Raw genomic sequence first — 21,381 nt, 5'->3', positions numbered from 1 at the left:
GCTTCTTAACATGCAAAGTTTCTCACGTTCAAGCTTTTCAAATTTCCTAAGCTTCTCACGTTGACAAGTCTCGGCAAGCTTTTCAAAACAACGTTCAAAGCTTCCTTGCCACGTTGACATATCAACATTAGAGCATCCTTGGATTAGAAGATGGGCTTGGATGAATTTGAGGTTTTAATGAGGTTATGATAGGGATCTAGAGGAAAAATTAGTTTTGACCTTCCGATGAGCTTGAGTATCTCGTGTTCGCCCCGAACACACAACTCAAGTTCATCAATAATAACTCATTCCACTAGAGAGTTATTATTGCACTACCACACCAATCCCAAATTACATTATGGGCCCCTTCATATTATGAGTGTGTTAGTCTCCCTGTGTTTAAGATAACGAATGTCCACTAATTAAGTAAGTTACTGACAACTCACTTAATTAATATCTAGTTCCAAGAGTAGTATCACTCAACCTCTTTGTCATGTCGGACTAAGTCCACCTGCAGGGTTTAACATGACAATCCTTATGAGCTCCTCTTGAGGACATTCTCAACCTAGATAACTAGGACACAGATTCCTTATATAATCAACAACACACACTATAAGTAATATCATTTCTCAACTTATCGGGCTTATTGACTTATCAAGTTAAATTTCACCCATTGATAAGTCAAAAAAATAAATACTAAATATATATATTTGTTATTATATTAGGATTAAGAGCACACACTTCCATAACAATTAAGGTGTAGTTCTTTTATAAAGTCAGTATAAAAAGAACTTACTAAAATGGTTCTACTCAATACACTTGGAGTGTATCAGTGTAATTTATTAGTTAAGATAAACTAATATTTAATTACACTACGACTACTTCAATGATTTGTTCCTTTCCATCTTAGTCGCAAACAACTGTTTATAATTTATAAAGAACCGACAACAAGATCTTCTGTGTGTGACACCACACACCATGTTATCTACTATATAAATTAATTGAACAAATTATATTTAACAAATAAATATAGATATTTGACCATTGTGATTCTTTATTTCTAAATAATTGTTTATACAAAAGCTAGGCTTTTAGTATACACTTTAACACAAAAGGTAAGTGAAGGTAAGTCACTAGAGGAGAGTAACTGTGAGGACGCGCCCCAATTGAGGGGCAGTAGACGTCGGTCCAATTTTGGTCCATTTGGGATCCCTAGATTGAGATCTTGACTAGTTCCTGGTCTTGGAAGGACAGGAACTAATTACTCTATTTTTTATATTGTGCTAACACTTATCTTGTAGGGTATTTTGGACTAACACATTTGTTGTAGGCAAGAAAGCAAGCAAAGAAGCAAAGTTACCTTCGGATGAATTGTACTTGAAGGCGCCTTCCATGGCTATGGAAGACGCCTCGGTACTGTTCATAGAAGGCGCCTTCCATGACTATGGAGGGCGCCTTCCACTGGATGAAATTTGGTCGAAGTCAAGGATATGCATCGATCACTTCGGGATTGATTTTGCCTTATTAGAGGCGCCTTCCAAGCCTTTATACGGCAGTTTTGAGGAGGCATTGGATCATCAAGAATATTCGAGCTACTACACGTACATTCAAGCTTCCGACTGCTTCCGGTTACTGCTGCTACTCTATAGTGAAGCTGCTGAGTATTTTCTGTATTTAATTTCTACAAAAGGACAAGTGTAGTGTGCTGCACTTGACCTAAGTCTCTTATACTCGATTCTCTCTTCCGGGGGTACTGGAAGAGATTTTTAGTGGATTGTCCATCGATAGGTCCGTGGGACCTGAGCCTTGGAGTAGGAGTCATCAAAAGCTCCGAACCAAGTAAAAACTGCTCGTGTTTTTCTGGTGTTGCTTTCGTATTTACTTTTTGCTGCTTACTCGATAATGATTTTCAACGAACGCTATTCACCCCCTCTAGCGTTTTCATGATCCAACAATAATATCTGTAGATACCTTGAGATAGTTTTGATGTGGTCAACTGAGTTAAGTTGGGTCTTGTATATGTTTGATACCTTGTGTCTAAATATGCAAGAATTTAGGAGCACAAAAAGTCGAGCGAAAGATGCGGCTAGCCAGAAGAACGACATGTGATAGAGTTGATGGGCTCGGTACGTCCGAGTGATGAGGTATTGTGAAAGAGTACATTGGCAGACGAGAAGGGAGTATGCGGTGTTTCGGAGGGACGAAAAGTTAGAGCGGAAGGTTGCTCGAGGAGAAGGTCAGAAAATGAATTCGGGTGAGCACTATTCTGGATGGCCAAAATCACTCAAGCGAACAGAGTTGAAACCTGGAGCAAGTCCAGGTGCTTGAATAGTCTGGGCACCCGGAGCAAGTCTAGGTGTCGGAATAGTCCGAGCGCCCGGACTGGTCTGAACACCTGAACCGCCTGGGAGTAGCCCAAGGTGCCTTCTCGGCGCGCCCTGTTCGAAGGTTGGTCAACACAATTCAAGCGCTCAGAGTTGTTCCAGGTGCTCGGATCAGATAAGTTTTGTCCAGATGAGCCATTGTGAATTGTTGTGATGTGAATAAAGTTTTATCGACACCCAGACGCTCAGAGCCCTTCCAGGCACCCGGAGCTACCACGTCAACAAATAGTTAGATTCGACCAACAGGCTATAAATAGAGTCCTGGTCTCAGTAGTTCAGACAATCACTTATACACGAATTCTTTTTCTATTCTACTACTTTAATTGTGAGTTGTCAACATTGTAAAAGGCTACTCCACACGAAGGAGAATTCTAGTGAACCTTTTGTTGGAGTTGCAAGGTTGTAAACATAGTCCCATATTAAAAACACATGGGAAAAATCATGGGTTTATAAAGAGAAAAGATATCTTCATTGGCATGATGCCTTTTGGGGAAAGCCCAAGAGCAAAATCATGAGGGCTTAATAGACCTGACCACGGTTCGGAACCGACGGTTCGACGGTTCGGAACCGCCGGTTCGACGGTTCCAGGCAGGTCGACCCTTAACCTTAACCGCCCAAGACGGTTACGGTTCACGGTTCGGTTCACGGTTCGTCACGGTTCGTCACGGTTCAAGATTAATATGTTAATAAAAATTAAAAATTAAAAATTAAAAATTAAACATTAAACATTAAAAATTAGAAATTAAAATTTATTAAAAAAAGGGCTTGCACTTATTTAAGTTGCCTACGTATCCCTTTAGGGGAATCAAAGCCCACGTAGTTCTTTTACATTTTTATCCTTTTACATTTTCATTCACTTCCATTTCCTGTTCCTGTCGTATTTGTTCCTTCAGTATCAAAATCTTCAACTTCGTCATCTGAAAGTTGCATTCCTTGGATTCTTTTCTCCGCTCTGGTCCAATCGTCCAGTAATGCTTGGGCTTCCAATGAGTCAGGAGACAAAGTTGATCGTCGTTCATCTAATATGTTGCCGCCGGCACTGAACGTCTGCTCCACAGCAACAGTTGACACTGGACAAGCTAAAATTTCTTTTGCGATCACGGAGAGAACGGGAAAGCTTTGAGCCTTCTGTGACCACCACTTTAAGATATCGAAGTTTTCGCTATCTGCTTCATTAAAATCAAGTCGTAAAATAATTCTCAAGTTCCTGTGTGGAACTTGAGGATCCTCGTGGACGTTTTGTCCGTTCTTTTAATAAGAGTTGTGCTTTTGTAAGTTTTAAATTACTACTAGTAGTTTGTTGAATTTCAGAAATATTAATTTGTGTTCCATATTTTGCATAATATTGATTATAAATATCATATAAATAAATTCTAACATTATATATAATATTAGCTGGATCAGGGGAAGAAGAATCTTTAATTGGAATTAAAGCATCATAATATAAAGTTAACATTTCTTGTAAAACTTCTAATTTAAATCTAGGATCTAAAGCAAATGCAATTAAATAAATTTCAGGAATTAAATAAAAATATTTTTCCCATTTAGTTTTCATAGCTAAGATGCAAGGAGATAAAGATTCATTATTAATATGTTCATTTAAAACTAATACTATATTAGAAAAATTTTCTAAAACTAATTGAGCAGTGGGATAATAAACACCGGAAAGTTGTTCGGTTGCATCATTAAATACTTTTAAAATTTCACAAATACTACTACAAATATTCCATTGTTGTGAAAATAAATATATATTAGCATTAGTGTTTTGTGCAAAAATGAACATAATAATTCTTTATATTGAAATGAATCTTGTAATAATTGGTATGTTGAATTCCAACGTGTTGGTACATCACGTGGAAATTTTTAGGTCTCATTCCATTAATTTTACAAAACCTACCCCATTGTTTCATTATAGATGGATGAGACCATAAATAAGAAATTGCAATTCTAATTGGTTTAATATAACTTTCTAAAATTTTTAAACCATCTTGAACACATAAATTTAAAACATGGCATACACAACGAATATGAAAAAATAAACCTCCAATAATAGGTTGACAAACAAATTTTAGATCATCTATACAAGCGGTATTAGAACTAGCATTATCTAATGATATTGAAAATATTTTATGAGTTAAACCATATTCTTCTAAAATTAAACATAATAATTGTGCGATATTATGAGCATTATGTGATTCATCAAAACCTCTATAAGCTAATAATCTTTTTTGGAGATTCCAAGAGTTATCGATCCAATGGCAAGTCACACCCATATACGAATGTGTTTGCCAATGATCACTCCAAATATCGAACATAAAGAAACTTTATTATCTAATTTACTAAATTCATCAATTAAATTCTTTTTTCCTTGTTTTACTAATTTTTTAATTGTACGAGTAAGTGTAGTCCTAGGAACACGTTTAGCACATGGATTAAGAGATTCTTTACAAAAATCTTCAAATGTGCATTTAGATCCAAAACTAAAAGAAAGATGTTCTACGGAAACAAATTTAGCTAATGATTCTCTTAATTTATTATCCGAATATAAAAATAAACCGGAATCGGTACTACCGCTAGTTGAAGAAAATCTTGATAATTGTGTTTGAGAACGGTCGAGTCCATATTCCGTCGGGTGCTTCGTTTCTACATGTCGTTTCAACGACCCATAGCCGCCGCCGGCTTGGAATTTGTAGGAAGCATTGCAGTGCTTACATTTTGCACGCATTTCTCCCGACGGAAGAGTGACCTTCTCAAAATGTTTAGTAAAAATAGAAGACTTTAGAGGAGGAAGTTCCCGAACCTTAGAAGTAATTGCATCGGTACTTCCTTGTGTTTCGGGTGTCGGATTCGGAAGATGCTCGATCTCATCATCGGTGGATTGAATGTTGGGGTCCTCCTCCATTGTAATTGTTATGCTTGCTCGAGATGATGCACCTACGACCTCCTTCCATTGTAATTGAAAACGAAGCGTGTAGAGATTAGAGAATACGAAAATGAGATTAAGAGTAGAGAAGATGTGTGTGAAAAATGATGAAATGAGCTCTCTATTTATAGAGTTTTGATAGTAACGGACACTAAATCATAGCCATTGATCAAAAAACGGTCAAATGATCCTAACCGTTGAAAAAAATACCTAAAAAACCCTCCCAACGGCTACGAACCACCGGTTAACCGGCGGTTCCAACGGCTATGAACCGGCGGTTCAAGCTGTTAAAAAAAAATTTTGCTGCTGAATCGCCGGTTCAACCCGCCGGTTAACCGGCGGTTCGCTGGTTTTTACACCGAATGAACCGGAACCGGCCCGACAACTTGCCGGGCCGGTTCCGATTCGACCCGGTTACGGGCCCGGGCCGGGTCCGGGCCAGACCCGGCCCGGGGTCGGGTCTAGGGCTTAAGCCCAAAGTGGACAATATCATGTCATTGTGGAAATATCTAAATTCTTTTCGATCCAACGCCTTTTATAGTCTTGGATTAACAATCTTCTGATTGCAAACCAAGTAAATTCCTATGACTCTTTCTTTTATTAATTAGTTTATTAATTCTTTTTATACAAGTGTTTGAGTTATTTCAAAAGATCGAGAAGAAAGGTTTGTTTGTTTTTTCAGGAAATTCACCCTCTCTTGCAGGCCGACCGAGGATCATCAATTGGTATCAGAACCAAGTTTACTTCAGAAGGACTAACCACCATCCGAAGCAAAAGAAATGATCGAATTCAACTTCTATCCATCGTAATTTGAGGAAGACTTCACAACATGGAAGAAGCTCATGGAGGTATTCCTTAACACCGATTTCAAAATCTTATTAATTATAAATTATGGTTTTGTAGCAACTACGGATCAGCACGAAGCCAAGAAAGAAGAGTACATGTGGACAAAGAAGGAACAAGCCGACTATGTGGCTAATGGAAAAGCATAGATCCATCTTCTTAGTGTTCTTTTGCCCCAGGAGGTCAGCCAGATCGAAAGTTATGACTCAGTTAAAGATCCCTGGAAAAAATTCTTGGAGCTTTACGAAGGTACTTCATAAGCCAAACTAGCAAAGCGGGATATCCTCCGAAGATAACTGATGAACCTCTGAATGAACAAGGGAGAAAATGTAGCCCAACTCTATGCAAGGATCAAAGATCTGATCACCCAACTCAATAACCTCGGAGAAAAGGTAATAAATCCTAACTCTTTAAGGTACACACTTAACGCCTTTCCTAGAACTCAAGAGTGGTCAGTCTTAGTAGATGCTTACTACATCTCTAAGGACCCAGAGACATGTATTCATTGAAAAGTTATTTTCAACTTTTGAACTTCACGAGTCTTGTTGTGTAGATAATCAAGAAATAGAAAAATCTAACAACATTGCCCTAAAAACCAAGAAGGATAAATCAGACGACGACACTTCCCTCAATGATGACGAATCAGCATATATGGTAAGGAAATTTAAGAAATTCTTTAAATCTAATAAATTTAATCAAGTGCAAGCGAAGAAAAGAAGAGTAACAAAGATAATATGTTATAACTGCAATGAAGATGGGTACATCAAGGAGGACTACCCAAAGATGAAGATGAAGGACAATAAGAAAGGTCCAAGCACAACAAAGTACAAAATTTTGAAGGCAACTTAGGACAATTGTCATCAGAATCTGATCTGGAGGAGTACGCTAGACTTGCACTGATGGCAAGTCACTAAGAGGAGAGCATAGATGAAGGGGGAGGTTCCTCAGAAGAAAGCTGCAACGAGAAGGAAGAAATAAACTTTTGAGCAGATCTGGTAAGTGAGGTATGTTTACTACCCCCTGATCAATTATATACATGTATTAAATCTATGACTAGATCATTATATAAACTTAAATCCAAAAATAATAATTTGAAAAAGAAATTTTAGAATTGAAAATAATTTGAGCAAATACATGTCCTTTAGAAATGTATAATAAATTAAAATATGAAAATGAAAGATTGAAGGACCAAATTAAAAATCTAGAAATTCTGCATGTGTTAATCAAAATACCTGGAGAAATTATAAAAGCCTAAATTGGTATGTTAAATATCATAAGGGCTAAATTAGAAAAAAATATTATATGTTCCAAAGAAATTTCTTATCAACCCTGTTGGTAAAAATTTATTTTAAATTCCAAAATCTTGTTTAGTATAAATAAATGATTATGTATATTTTATGTTTAGGAATATTAATTTTACTAGCAAAATTAAGTTTGTATGCTTACAGTTAATATTTATTGTTGAAATTTTTTCTTTTGTTGCTTAAATGAAAAATCTCTCATAATTATTTTTTTAAAAAAAAATTGATTTATTTTTTCTTATGAATTTTTAATTAAAAAAATCATAATTTGAAATTTAAATTTTTTTGGTTATGTATTTTGAAAAACATGATTTTTTGGAGAATTATTGTTATATTTTGAATAAAGAGAAAAATCAACCTGATTTTTAGGCTAATAAAATTATTTTTAAATATTCAATTTCAAAAAAAAAAATGTTTTAAAATATTTTTCATACACACTTTTTATTCGAAATTCTTATCCAAATTTTTTTATAGTGATAAAATCATTGAATTTCTATTTAAAATATTTTTTTTATAAATTTTTAATAAATAATAAATTTTCTATGGGATATTTACCGAAAACCTTATTTTTAAAACTAAAAAGTCTTGAAAATTTTAATTTTTCTTTAGTTGTACATTCTGTTCTCAATACTTAAAAAATTTAGAGAGTTATTCGAATAAAAATGAATTTTTAAAATTTAACTTGTAAAAATTATGTTTATGTGTAAACTAATTTCTATGTGCTAAAATACTTATATTTTTTAAATTTTTTTTTTTTGTATATTAATGTACTTCTATTGAATTTTATGAAAAATTTTGAATTTTTTTTGAAATGTTAAACTTATTTTTAAATTATATTTGCAAATGTGATTATTAAATCTTGGAAATTCAGATTTTTTTTTTGAACAAATATTTTGTAATTCTTTTTTACTTTGAAATCTATTTCTTTAACCCTTAGAAAAAGTTTTATTATTTTTTTAAATAACTTTTTTCCTGATTTTATTTTTACTGTGATCAAAAAGGAAGAATGAGAGATGGAGCTTAAATCTTGGGGGAGGTTATATTTGTATTTTTGTAGTTTGTAAAATTACAGTTTTAATTGTCATGCTATTAAAACTATGTCTTTTACCCTAACTCTAACTCTGGTTGATACACATAAAAAAAGGAGAGATTATATGTATACCGAGGTAGTTTTGATGTGATCGACCGAGTTAAGTTGGGTCCTATGTATGTTTGATGCCTTGTGTCTAAGTGTGCAGGAACTTAGGAGCACAGGAAGTCAAGCGAAAGACGCAGCTAGCGAGAAGGGCGGCACGGGAGAGAGTCAACGGGCTCAGTGCGTCTAAGAGACGAGGTGCTGTAGAAGAGTACGCTGGTGGATAAGAAGGAAGCATGTGGTGTTTTCGAGGGACGAGAAGTTAGAGCGGAAGGTTGCTTGAGGAGAAGGTTGGAAAATGAGTTTGGGTGAGCCCTATTCTGGATGGCCGAAATCACCCAAGTGAACAGAGCCGGAACAGGGAAGAATCCGGACAGTCAATCTATTGTTGACTGTCCGGGTGCTTAGACCAAGTCCAAGCGCCTGAACAGTCTGGGCACTCAGATTGGTTCGGGTGCCCGAACCCCTAGGGGTAGCCCAAGGCGCCTCCTTGGCGCGCCCTGTAAAGGCTGGTCAACACGGTCTGGGCACCCAGAGCTGTTCCATGCGCCCGGACCAGATGAGTTGTTGCAAACCGTTGCGACATGGATAAAGTTTTATCCACACCCAGGTACCCGAAGCCCTTCTAGGTGCCCGGAGCTACAATGTCAGCAAACGGTCAGATTCGACCAATAGACTATAAATAGAGCTCTGGTCTCAGTAGTTCAAACAATCACATGTACATAATTTTTTTTTTCTGTTCTACTACTTTAATTGTGAGCTATTAACGTTGTAAGTGTAGGAGCAATCCCAATAATCTGTGTAATCATATGTTTTGGTGTTTGGGTAAAGGGTTTAAATTAGGTTCACCTTTGTTATTTGATATGTGTATGTGAGTGTGCAGGTTTGCAAGATACACATATGACTCAGTTTGATAGCTTCGAGTCCGGTGAAGGATGGAGCATCCGAGGGACCGTGGACAAGGTAGCAAGGATAAGGGCCGAGGAATGTGACTTTGAGGCATACGCGAAGGATGAAATTGGGGATGAGCCGTGGACTTGAATGTATCCGAGGGACGAGAGCCAAAGGAAGTAGGCTTGAAGACAAGAAGTCAAAGTTGCGAAGAAAAGTCAAGTGAGTCGTGAGGGTCCAAGTGTGAGAGAAATATACTTGGGAAGGGAAACTCTAGGTTTAGGGTTGTGACAGTCGACGGGTTCTGGGACTAGTCAACTGGGGGTGAGCACAGAGAGTCTGTGCCCAAACGATAGGGACTAGTTGACTGGTGCAAGGACTAGTCGATGGTAAAGAGCCGTTGAGAGCCCCGTTGTCCAGGCACCAGTCGACTGGTGCAAGGACCAGTCGACTGGTAATGGTAAACAACCTTGTTGTTTCTTCCCAAGCTCTATAAGATGGAGCTTGGGATGACTAGCCAAGGTGACGAAATTGGACTTGGTTAAAGTCTAATTAGAGTCTCCAAACCCACGTTGCAATCCGTGTGTTCTTGGTCGAGTTGTGGTAAGGTTTCTCCACTGACAAGGAGAATTGTGCTAGGCAGAGTTTCCGGGAACTAATCCATCGACGGATAGGGATCACCCACCTTATGAGCAGCTGTGGAGTAGGAGCCATAATCTCTGAACCACGTAAATTGACCCTGTTGGTTGCTATCTTCTCCTTCACAAAGTTGCAAGCAACATTTATGAGTTTGTGATCCCAAGATTTGATTCCATGAGAACAACGAGTCTCCTATTGCTTATCCTTCATGTTACCCAATCAAGGAATTGTTTCTCTGTTCATACGAGTTACCCAATCAAGTTGTCACACAGACACCCACGGTTCAAGCCTCAGTTATGGTGAATTTGTAAGAATTTTTCCTCCAAATGGGGCACGCAACTAAAGGATGTTGGGCTCTTAGGCTGCCCGTTGTGAGCACTTTCTGATTTACCTTGGTGGCCAGTGGGAAACTTCAGTCGGGTCAGGCCGGTCACCCCAGACTCGACGTTACCTAACTTGATTAATTATTTTTTTTCTATTGATGAATTTTATATCCATAAAATTATAATATCATGCTAAAATATTCAGATTATCACTCAGATACAGTATGATGTATTTATAGGAATTTTTAAATTTACTCTAGTTCCACGTTGAAAAATTTTAAACAATAATTTAATTTATATTAAACTACATCATTAATGTCACTAAAATATTATATATATATTTTTAAAAAATCTAAAACAAAATTAAAAAAGAATTTTAAAATACATATTAATAGTAGGCGGTTAATGGGTAATTTCCTCGTCGATTTTCAAAATGTCCATTCTCCAATTTATTCGGGGTCCGATCCCTAATTGGACCGTTGATTTAGTTTTGGTTCCGAGCTGAGTTCGATTCAGACTCGGTCGTATGGGCAAGTCTAGGTAGGAGGAGCAAAATTTTTATTCAACCGAAATAACCAATCAAATTAAGTTAATTTGAAATTTTGATTCGGTTTATTTATTTTTTAAATATTATTATTTTAATTAAATCGAATTAAAAATCCATTAAATTAATTTTTTTAATAATAATTTTTTTAATAAATATTAAGATTTTTAATTTTATATTAAACTGACTAATTTTTTATTAATTTTATTAATATTTTTATTTTTTAAAAAACAAATTATTAAATATAATTATAAATTAATTATTATTTTTTATTAATTTGATTTTAATAAATTTAGTAACGTCAGGCCGACTTTAACGGAATCTCATAGAGATGTAATGAAAATTTCGCACTTCGATCGCAATGGCCGATGGATGTGTAAAGGTCATTTCGAAAGTTCTGGGGGCTGAAACCAATTTTTTCCCATAAGGTCAGGCACTCTCGGTCTCGGAGACTGTACATGCGTGAGGGCGGAGGCGGCGGCCATGGGGAGCGGGAAGCGAAGCGATTACTTCCGAGAGGAGGAGGATGATAGGCCACCCAGCTTCGCCCAGATTCCGACCAGCTTCGGCCAGGAGCTCAGAGCCTGCCTCCGTTGCCGCCTCGTCAAGACCTACGATCAGGTATTATTTAGGGTTCCTTCTCGTGCCCAAACCCTTTATGCTTGCCTAACCAATGTTTTTATATCTTTTGGATTCTATTGTACGGAAGTTTGATTCATTTACTTTTGATTCAGTTCAGGGAATCCGGCTGTGAGAATTGCCCCTTTTTGGAGATGGAGAAGGAGCATGACAACGTTGTCAACTGTACGACTCCCAACTTCACGGGGTGAGTCATACGCTTTCCTATCATTCTTGCATATTGTTTTATCCTGCTAATATTTACACGTGATGTTTGCTGAACAACACCTTAAATTCCACTAATACTGTATGTGTATATAATCGTCATCATCAGATCGTGTTTTCCCTAATTATTTGGAGTTGAATATATGAAATTTCCACTCCATTATGCTTTATGAAAGAGTGACAAATGCCAGTGAGAAACGGGCTTAAAAACGCTGCCCATCTGAGCGCTTTTAGGTTAAATTACCTGGTGGTTCGTGGAAAACTTCCGTAGGGCCGAGCCAGTCACCCATAAGATTAGTCTGTTCAAAAAGCTGGATAACTTGATGTCAACTAAAAAAAATAAAAATGCAAGAGTGCCAAATGAATCATATGTGTTACATCAACCCATTGTCGCTTATACATTACCTATTACATTCTATTCAAATTTGTAAACTAAACAATTTATTGGTCATCTTTGAATGTGTTCATATCATCTCAACTAATTTTCTTGTATTTTATCATGGAGCTATACCTATTTATTCTCGATTTACATACCAATCTAAACATTCTAATGTCCTTTATCTTCATTTATTTATCTTTTTTTACATATTTCTTTCTTGATCCATAGGGTATAGAAGGTGGTACCATAATCTTATAGTAATTTTCTGTGTCTAAGGAGAACATTGTAGTCACTCACTTCAAAAGTACTTTAAATGATAGTATGACTAGTTTCTTCTTGTTAAGTAATATATCCATTAAATATGAAACCTGTATCAATAAGAACTTCATGCCCAATGCATTTATATATATAGTTGTCACTCTAATTAAACATAATGACACTGTTCATGAATAAAAAATATTTAGTAATCAAAGTTTTTTTTCAAAAAATTTATTGGTTGGATGTAGTTAATGCAATCCATAATGCATATCTAGGTGACATCAAGGGGCGTATATGGCCCATATTTTGTTTGTGTTAACTGACAACAACAATAACTACAACAAGCCTTTATTCCCATTAAGTGGAGTCAATTATATAGATCCTTCTATGCCATTGGGCACAATCCTCTAATATATCCTCATCTATATTTAAATGAAACATTTTTTATTTTATTATTTCTTTGGTTTTCCTTTTCCTTGATTAATGTGCATATTTATCATTTTCTCGCATCTCCTAACTAGGGCATTTATTGGCCGCTTAAGTATATATTCATACCATTTTAAACGTGTCTTTCTGTGTTTTCTCCGAACATCGACTTTTTCTTTAATATTCTTATTACTTATCCTATCCATTCTTGTATATCCATATATCCACGTTAATATCCTTATACCTATGACACTCATCTTCTATGTGTACTTGATTCATAACCCAACTTTCAAGTCCATATAACGTAACAAGTTTAACTGTCTTTTTGTAAAACTTCTCTTTAAACTTTAGAAATACCTTATAATTACAAATGACACTTAACGTTCTCCTCCATTTCAATCATCCTACTTGTATCCTATATAAAACATCTCTATCAACCTCTCCATTCTTTTGTAAAAATGATTCTAGATATTTAAAATTCTCCTTTATAGGTAATTTGTCATTTTCTATCTTAATAATTATCTCATTATCTTTAATACTATTGAACTGAAATTTTATGTATTCTGTCTTTATTAAGTTTAAAAGCTTTTATTTCTAGTGTTTCTGGTCGAGATTCAAGCTTAATATTTTCTCTTTCATGTATCCCATTCATCAAAATAATATTATCTACAAACAGGGTTTGAAGTGCCGAGCCGTGCTGCCCGAAACCGTCGGAATTTACTGTTTCGGTGAGGAAGTGAAATCGGCACAACACGTGAACAAATTTCTCGTTCGCCATCCGCTTGCAATCGACGCCTCCGCGCCACTGGAAGTGTCGAGTGTCGCTCGTGGGGCATCGGGATCGCGGGATCGCTGTGCTACGTACGTTACAAAAGAAAAAAGATTTAATTAATTTAAACAATTCCCAACTAGAGATATGATATTTTAAATAAGCTTTTATGAACCCTAATTAAATTATCCCTATAAAATATACAAAAATTATATTTAAATTTTTTTAAAAAATATTAATTGATATTATAAAAAATTCTAATCAAACATATTTATATTTTGATATTTTTTTATTATTTTATATTCTTTTTTACTGTTTAATTAATATTTTGATTTTTTTTACTATTTTAAATATATAAGATTTAAACTAATAATTAATTAAATGAATAAACAATTAATTTATATAATTATGATGTATCAATTTTAATTTGAGTAATTAATACATCTTTAAAAAAAATTATATTTAATTATTTTTTCTAACCATATTAGGTTGTTCAAAGAACTTATATAAAATCGATATATAATTTATTTTAAAATTATACACAATAAACATATTTATCTAATAATTACTATATAAAATTTAAAAATACCGAAACTATATGGGCACGACACGACACAATACAATACCGAAACTATATCATTCCGGTCTGGGATCGAAACCTCGACACGGGTCGAAATTTCAACCCTTGTCTGCAAAAACATACACTATGATACATGTTTTGGATGTGTCTAGTGAGTTCATGCATAACTATTGTAAAAAGATATGGATTTAGTTAATTCTTGATGTAACCCTATCTTTTTTAGGAATTGCTTTTGTTAATCTTCTTGGAATCTTCATTTTTATCATTATATCCTTATATATAGCCTTAATTTTTCAATATACACTACACTAATAACTTTCTCTTCTAAAACTCTCTACATAATTTCCCTTAGAACTATATTATAAAATTTTTTAGGTTAATGAATATTATGTGCAAGTCTTGCTTCTTTTCCGGATACTTTTCAATTAGTTGTCTAAGTATAGTTTCTATCATTGACCTTTCAAGCATGACTTCAAATTGATTTCCGATCACCTTGCTCTCCTTTTTAAATAATTTTTCTATTATTCTTTATTAAAGTTCCATTGTATAACTCATTAGTATAATGCCTTGTAATTTACACAATTTTGTTTGTCTTGTTTTTCTTATACAGGGGACTAAAGTACTTACCCTCCATTTATCAGTCCGTTTTCAATATCAGAATGAATAACTTACTAAGTCACTAAATACCCTGTTTCACTAGTACTATTGTATCTCTATTGAAATATCATCCAGTCTAACCACTTTTTTGTTTTACGTCAATTTAACAACCATTCTACTTTAAAATTTGAATTCTTTGACAAAATTTATTTTTTTTCTCTAACTTAAAATTTTCAAGCTAAGTTGGTCACCTAAATTATTATTAAAAAGTTGATAAAAATATATATCCCATTACTTCTTTATTTCATCATCCTTCACTAATACTCTATTGGACTCATCTTAATGATTATTATTTGGATAAAATACCTTATTTTCCTCTCTCTCACTTTAACTATTCGAGATGTCTTTTTTTCCTTCTTTTGTATTAAGCTATCGATATACGCATTTGATAGATTCATTCTTGGCTTCACTCATTGCTTTTTTAGACTCTTTCTTAGTTATTGCTTATTTCTTGAAAAGGTTTTTTCGTTCTTATAAGTATACAGTAACTTATAGGTTATTTGTTTTCCACCACTTTCTCTTGTATTTCTTCATTGCACCACTAAGATCTTTATTTGGTGGTGTCCGCTCTTTTGACTCATTGAGTACACTCTTAGCCATCATTTTTAAATTTGATGCCATCTTATCTCATGTTGTATAAAAATACTTTGCTTTCCATCATTAACTTTCACCACTTGATCGTATGAGTCATCCACATTTTTCTTGTACTGATACTATGCTTGAGGTGCACTAACCTATATTGGGTGACTAAGCTTGCTCCAAGGATGATGCTCTTACGGTATTCCTCTTCCTAACCATAAGAAGAGGGATAGAAAATAATGGTATCTTCATCTTTATAATGAATGATAAGCTCATATTAGTGTTTCTCTCATTACCTCTCCTTTATTTAAGGCATGAGATGTAACTACCACATTGCATGTGTATGAATTATAATAATGCCCATTAAATTACTCTATATATCTATAATTAGTAAATGTAGGAAATTAAGAATAATGGCTAATTGTTTTACAGATTTTATGTGCCAACATTAGATATGATGCCTGTTTTTTTTTTTGTATTTATTTAGATTAATAAATGAATTAACAAGCATGTTCATTAATATTATACTGTGTTGACTTCCTTATTGCTCCATAGTGTTGTCATGTTCCCTTTACCCCCTTGTTTCTAACACAAAGTTACTCTATGCAGTCTTGTTTTTCTAATTCCTTGCATATATGTGACCAACACCATTTCTCTCTATCTTTCCTCCCTTTTTCCCTCTTGTATAAGATAAACAGGGGGGTAGATGTAGGGTCTGAACAACTCTATGTGTCATCCTTTGTCTCCCCTCTTTAGGGTTTTGTTCACCGATGACATCCAATTCCTCTGCTCGAGGGATTTGCTGCTTTTCTTGAGTGTATAGGAGGAAGTTTCTACCATCGTGAGCATGTACACACATTAAGTTATGGAACACCAAAGTTTGAGCTTAGATGCCAGTTTCTGCAGATACATCACTTGAAGAGCATGATGGTTAGGCATACCTTGAGAGAAAATATTATTAAAAAAAACAAAATTGCTTATATGTCAGTATGGTCCTGGACAATGCATTTGGTATATATTCTTTATCTGGATCAGTTTCAAGTCATTGGTAACCTACCCTTTGAATAATTTAATTGGAATATATGAGAATTAATGACACATTCTCACAACCTTCTGCCATCTATATTGCATGACTTGTGCTCTTCCATTCACTTATAAAATGGTAGACTGAGAGTGTGTATAGGAAATCTTTGAATTATTCTATGCATTAAAGTTCACGTGTCATCCTTCTATATCTTCATCTTCTAAAATTTTCAAATGAAATATAAAATGTTGGTTTATGCACTGAAGAATACTTGTGCTAATTCACGGCTCCTACACATTTGTTTGAAGCTAAGTTTTTATATGCCACCATCCCTTTTTCTCATAATTATTTGTTATCATTTTTTGTTTTAAAATAATTTTTAGAGTATCAGTTTTATTTTCAATTCTCCTTAAAAATTTTAAATTAGATACTAGTAAAAGACTCTTCTTTCTTTGATGCTGTAAACATGGTGCCGTTTTGTTTTTTTTGTCCTGAATGAAACCATGTTTTCACCTTCTTATGATGTTGGCTTGTTGTATTGATCTACGTTGATCTCCACCTCTTTCTTTAGCTTTTTTAAATTACTCAGCAAATCTATCATTTCCAACTGGATGACCCATCTCTGATTTTAGTTAGTACTATTTCTTAGCGGGATGTTGAACTATAATGATGATCTAATTCTGGTTATCAATAATGCTACTTGCTGGCATGGGATATTGTGGTATCTTACAAATTGACATTCATAGAGATGACTACTAGAGTGGGAAAACAGTAGAATGAAAAAGGTAAATTTGGAAAATGGATTGAATATACTTCTAAATAAATATGGTCATTCATACTGAGTTTTTCAAATTTAAAATGATCCTCCGACAATCTAGTTTTGGTCTTAGATTGTCTAAAAGTTTGATTTCCTTGAAAAATCTTAACAGAAAGAATCATGAATTTTCTTTGCAAGCTTAACGCGCTATGTTGGCTTTTGTAGTTAACTTTAATGACAATTGTCAAATTGAGTTATTAAGATCTCTACCTACATGGCTATTTTGACGCTTTGTATTTTTGATCTTGTATCTTGAGGTTTTCCTGTTAAAAAGTTGACTAGGACAAACCACGTTTTTTAAACTACACTGATGTGTTCAATCCTTCATTTGTGTATAATTGCAATGGATTTTGTTGTATTTCTACATGGATTTTATGTAGTTATGTTTACATGTTTATTTGGATTGATCTTGTTGTATAAGCTAAACTGATGTTTGATCTTGTGTTAATTTTAACTCCAACTGTAATAAATGGTTCATATCACTGCAGGATTATATCAATGATGGATCCCAGTAGAAGTTGGGCTGCTAGATGGTTAAGAATAGGTGAGTTTCAAGTGTCACTGTTACACTAAGGAGAACTTATGCACAAGTTAATTTCACAAATATGTTTATGATTTTATAAGTAGTTTCATGATGCAAACGTTTTATACTTTTTTGAACTCATTTTCATCAGTCAAGTTTCCGCTCATTTATTCTTTTGTTATCATTAAATTGCAGACCTGGTTTCTGTCAGGTTTGTAATTAAATTTCTCTTAGCAATCATATGGCACTGCATTAAAATTATGTTGATGAGCAACCGTAACATATTATTCAAAGGATAATTGTCGATCATAATTGGTGATGCTAATGCTCTGCTGGATTTTTTTTTCCACATTACACCCATCCTAGCATTTATTGCTTATCCAACATACTGGATGTGTCTGTAGCTTTGATCTCCAATGCAAGTAAACAATTTGCAAGTCCTACACATCCATTTATTTCTAATTTGAGCAAGCTTTGAAATAAGCTATGTTAAGTCTCAGAGGTATGCTAGTGTCAAAAATATTGAGGTAATCATAATCTGAATATACATATATATATATATATATATATATATTTATTACGGTACGTGAAAACTTAGACAAAAACTGTGCAGGTAACTTTGGAAGGATAATAAAATTGCCTTATTCTGTCAAATGGTAAATGATCCAATAAATGAATCTACCGAAAAATCACGGTGTTAGGTTTGTTCTTAGTTCTACTTGATATTTTTCCTTAAATCCTTTATTTTCATCCTTCTGATGTCTCCTAACATGGATTATATTGAAACATCAAAGCATTCGTCTTATGCTTAGGTATGCATAGGAAATGGATGGATAAATATTAGACATGTACAAACGGCCAAAATCTCGTGGTTCTTTTTGTTCTTAGTTATTTGGGATTTTATTTTATTTTTCTATTTGTGATTCATTAGTGACTGGCGATGATATTGTGAATCTGGGAGCTTGAAATGTGGTTATCCTTTCATCTCTCATAATAGAGCGAGTTATTATAATGCATCTATTATTTTAAAATGTCAATGACCTTGACTGTTTCCAATGGATAAGATATTGATAGACCAAGATAAGCATTGGTCACTTAATGGAAGTAAAAAGGGAGATTTTGGTCTATGTTGATGCCGACTTGTTTGTCATCCAAGCTATCAATCTGACAGTGTTTTCTTCTTTGGAGAAAAATTATTAATTCTGACTTACTCTACTAATATTTTAATCTTACTTTTTGTATTCATTCTATCTTACTCTGTCAACATTTTGATTTACATATAACAAAATAAACAGAAAATAAATTAGATCATAGATTCATTGTTAAGTCTCCAAACTAAGGTGGAGTATTGTAAACTTTTCTTTTACCTTGTAAAAAAAAAAAAAACTCAATACTGATCCTAAAGCAGTTTAAAGTAACATATATGCTCCATATCAAAATTGAAAAGGAATCATATTTACTTGTTCAATGAGTATTTCATTGAAAGGAAATCCATATGTAAAAGAGAGACTCAAGCGCAGTCCAAAATTCTTACTATTTCCAAGGGACTAATTTCTAGGGTACAATTTTTAGGTTGGATGTCATCTTTTCCAGCATTTTCTCATACAATTACTATGTTTTGACATGGTCAAGCAAATGAAACCATGAAAGCTTTTCTCATTCATGAACCAACTTATAACCTTATAAACTCCGCAGGGAGGTTTATTCCTGGTTGCTACACACTCGCCGTCTCTGAAGAACTTCCAGAAGAATACCAGGTACTCTATGTTATTTGTAAGAATCCCTACATATTTTGTTGCATGTTTGGAAATATCACATTACTTTCAACTCTGGTCTGATATTTTATCATTCATGCAGGCTATTTGTGCTGATAACAATGTCCAGTATGTGCCTCCAAAGCGTGCATAAACCTGTCCATGTCCATGTCCATGTTACCAGTTAAACTGTTTTATTTCAACTGTTGTTACTGCTAACTAGTTCAAGTTTTAATTCCCACCAGATTTGTTGACAACAATAACTATCTTCTTAAATGCACAAGCGACTTAAACTGTTCATCAATACATTGGACACATGACTTGTAACATTTGGTGCTACAAGTATCCCAAGAATGTCTTAATTTCCAGCTCAGTGAGATCAACAGGGGGTGAACACTACAGATCCTTTTCATGCTAGATAGTCTCTTCACGAAGCTCCAGTCTCTTCCTGCATTTAAATGCTACATTAATTCTCTGATACCTTATCGCGGTGCAACGGTTAAATCTTTTAATGGCATGCCTAAAAGCACAAGAGGTAGGAGATGCATTTAACTGGAACTGGTGGCAAGATTGATGGCTCTGTAGCTGTGAGAGCAAAGAACCAGCATTGAAGGCAATTGAAGAAGGGGTGTTAATGGTGGCTGGAGTGGCTCATGAACATGGCCTTCCTTCTTCAATGTCAACCTCTTTACTTGAGGATCATCAGAGTCATTGCAAAGCTCCTATACTGCTCAATGCAAAATTAGTCTTCTAAATAGATAATAATGATAACACTTTTTCTCTCTTCATCAAGTTTTATGTGCATGACGTCCTCTGCCATGCACTCATCTCCAAATGCTGAAGGATCAAAAGTTGCATTGATCTCAACGTTATAGATGGTATAGTCTTCATGAACTATGGTAACTGCTCTTATGTTATCAGGGAGTAATCATTTCCCCCCTCCCTTTTATATTTTTTTTAGAATATAATTAGTAAAATTATATAATTTAGATTAAGAAATTAATTTTTCAAAAGTTCTACAATTTATATGAGTGAATTTGGTAGGTTCTCTTGTTTGGAAAAGCAGGTCTTTAAGTTTGATTGAGTTTTTAGAGAGAACTATTTTTTAAAATGTTTTAATTTTATTTTTAGTTTTTTTTGTTTGGGCTGAGATTTGAAATCGCTTAAGTATTATTTTTATGTCTAAAATAATTTATAAATAAATTTATTTATTAATACATCTGAAGCTAAAAGAAAATATTTTTAATAAACAATGCGCTCTAATCTACAACTAATGTATACGAATTCATTTACTTTTGTTTTAATATAAAAAATAAACTTGAATATGAAATTAAATGATAAATGTTTGAATAGCTAGAATCGGTGAATAATATTCTTAGAAATAATATCTTTCTACTCTCTCTAATGCCTTAGCAAGAACACAAAAATCAAATTAAAATAAAAGGTAAGAAATCCATTCATATCAATTGCTTACACAAGCATATAACATAGTTCACCTCCCATTAATAGACTAAATTGAATATGCGATGCCCACTTTAAAACTATCATCATTTCTACTCTATAGCATATGGCTCGTATCAATGAGTTACTTTCAAAGTCTTAAATCTTTCTCCTTTTAGATAACTTCTAAAATTGAAAGGACCATTTATAATATTATTTTTATATACACTAGGTATCATTTATAACAATTATAGTAAAATATTATTATATTCATCTTAAACGTCTTTTTTCCGTCCATTTCCATGTTAACATTTGATCTATGTCCTATTGTAATAAATTTACCCTATTCTAGCTAATTGAGCACCCCTAA

The 21,381-nt window shown here is 34.1% G+C and overlaps 1 pseudogene; it reads left to right on the top strand.

Annotated features, from left to right (window-relative positions):
* Positions 1–11,339: 11,339 nt before the first annotated feature.
* LOC122007009 lies at positions 11,340–19,875 on the top strand (annotated as a pseudogene).
* Positions 19,876–21,381: the final 1,506 nt, after the last annotated feature.

This window comes from Zingiber officinale, chromosome 7B (assembly GCF_018446385.1).
Source record: "Zingiber officinale cultivar Zhangliang chromosome 7B, Zo_v1.1, whole genome shotgun sequence".
Taxonomy (NCBI): Eukaryota; Viridiplantae; Streptophyta; class Magnoliopsida; order Zingiberales; family Zingiberaceae; genus Zingiber; species Zingiber officinale.
The sequence above is the reverse complement of the archived record's forward strand: the minus strand, read 5'-3'. Positions and strand labels throughout refer to the sequence as shown.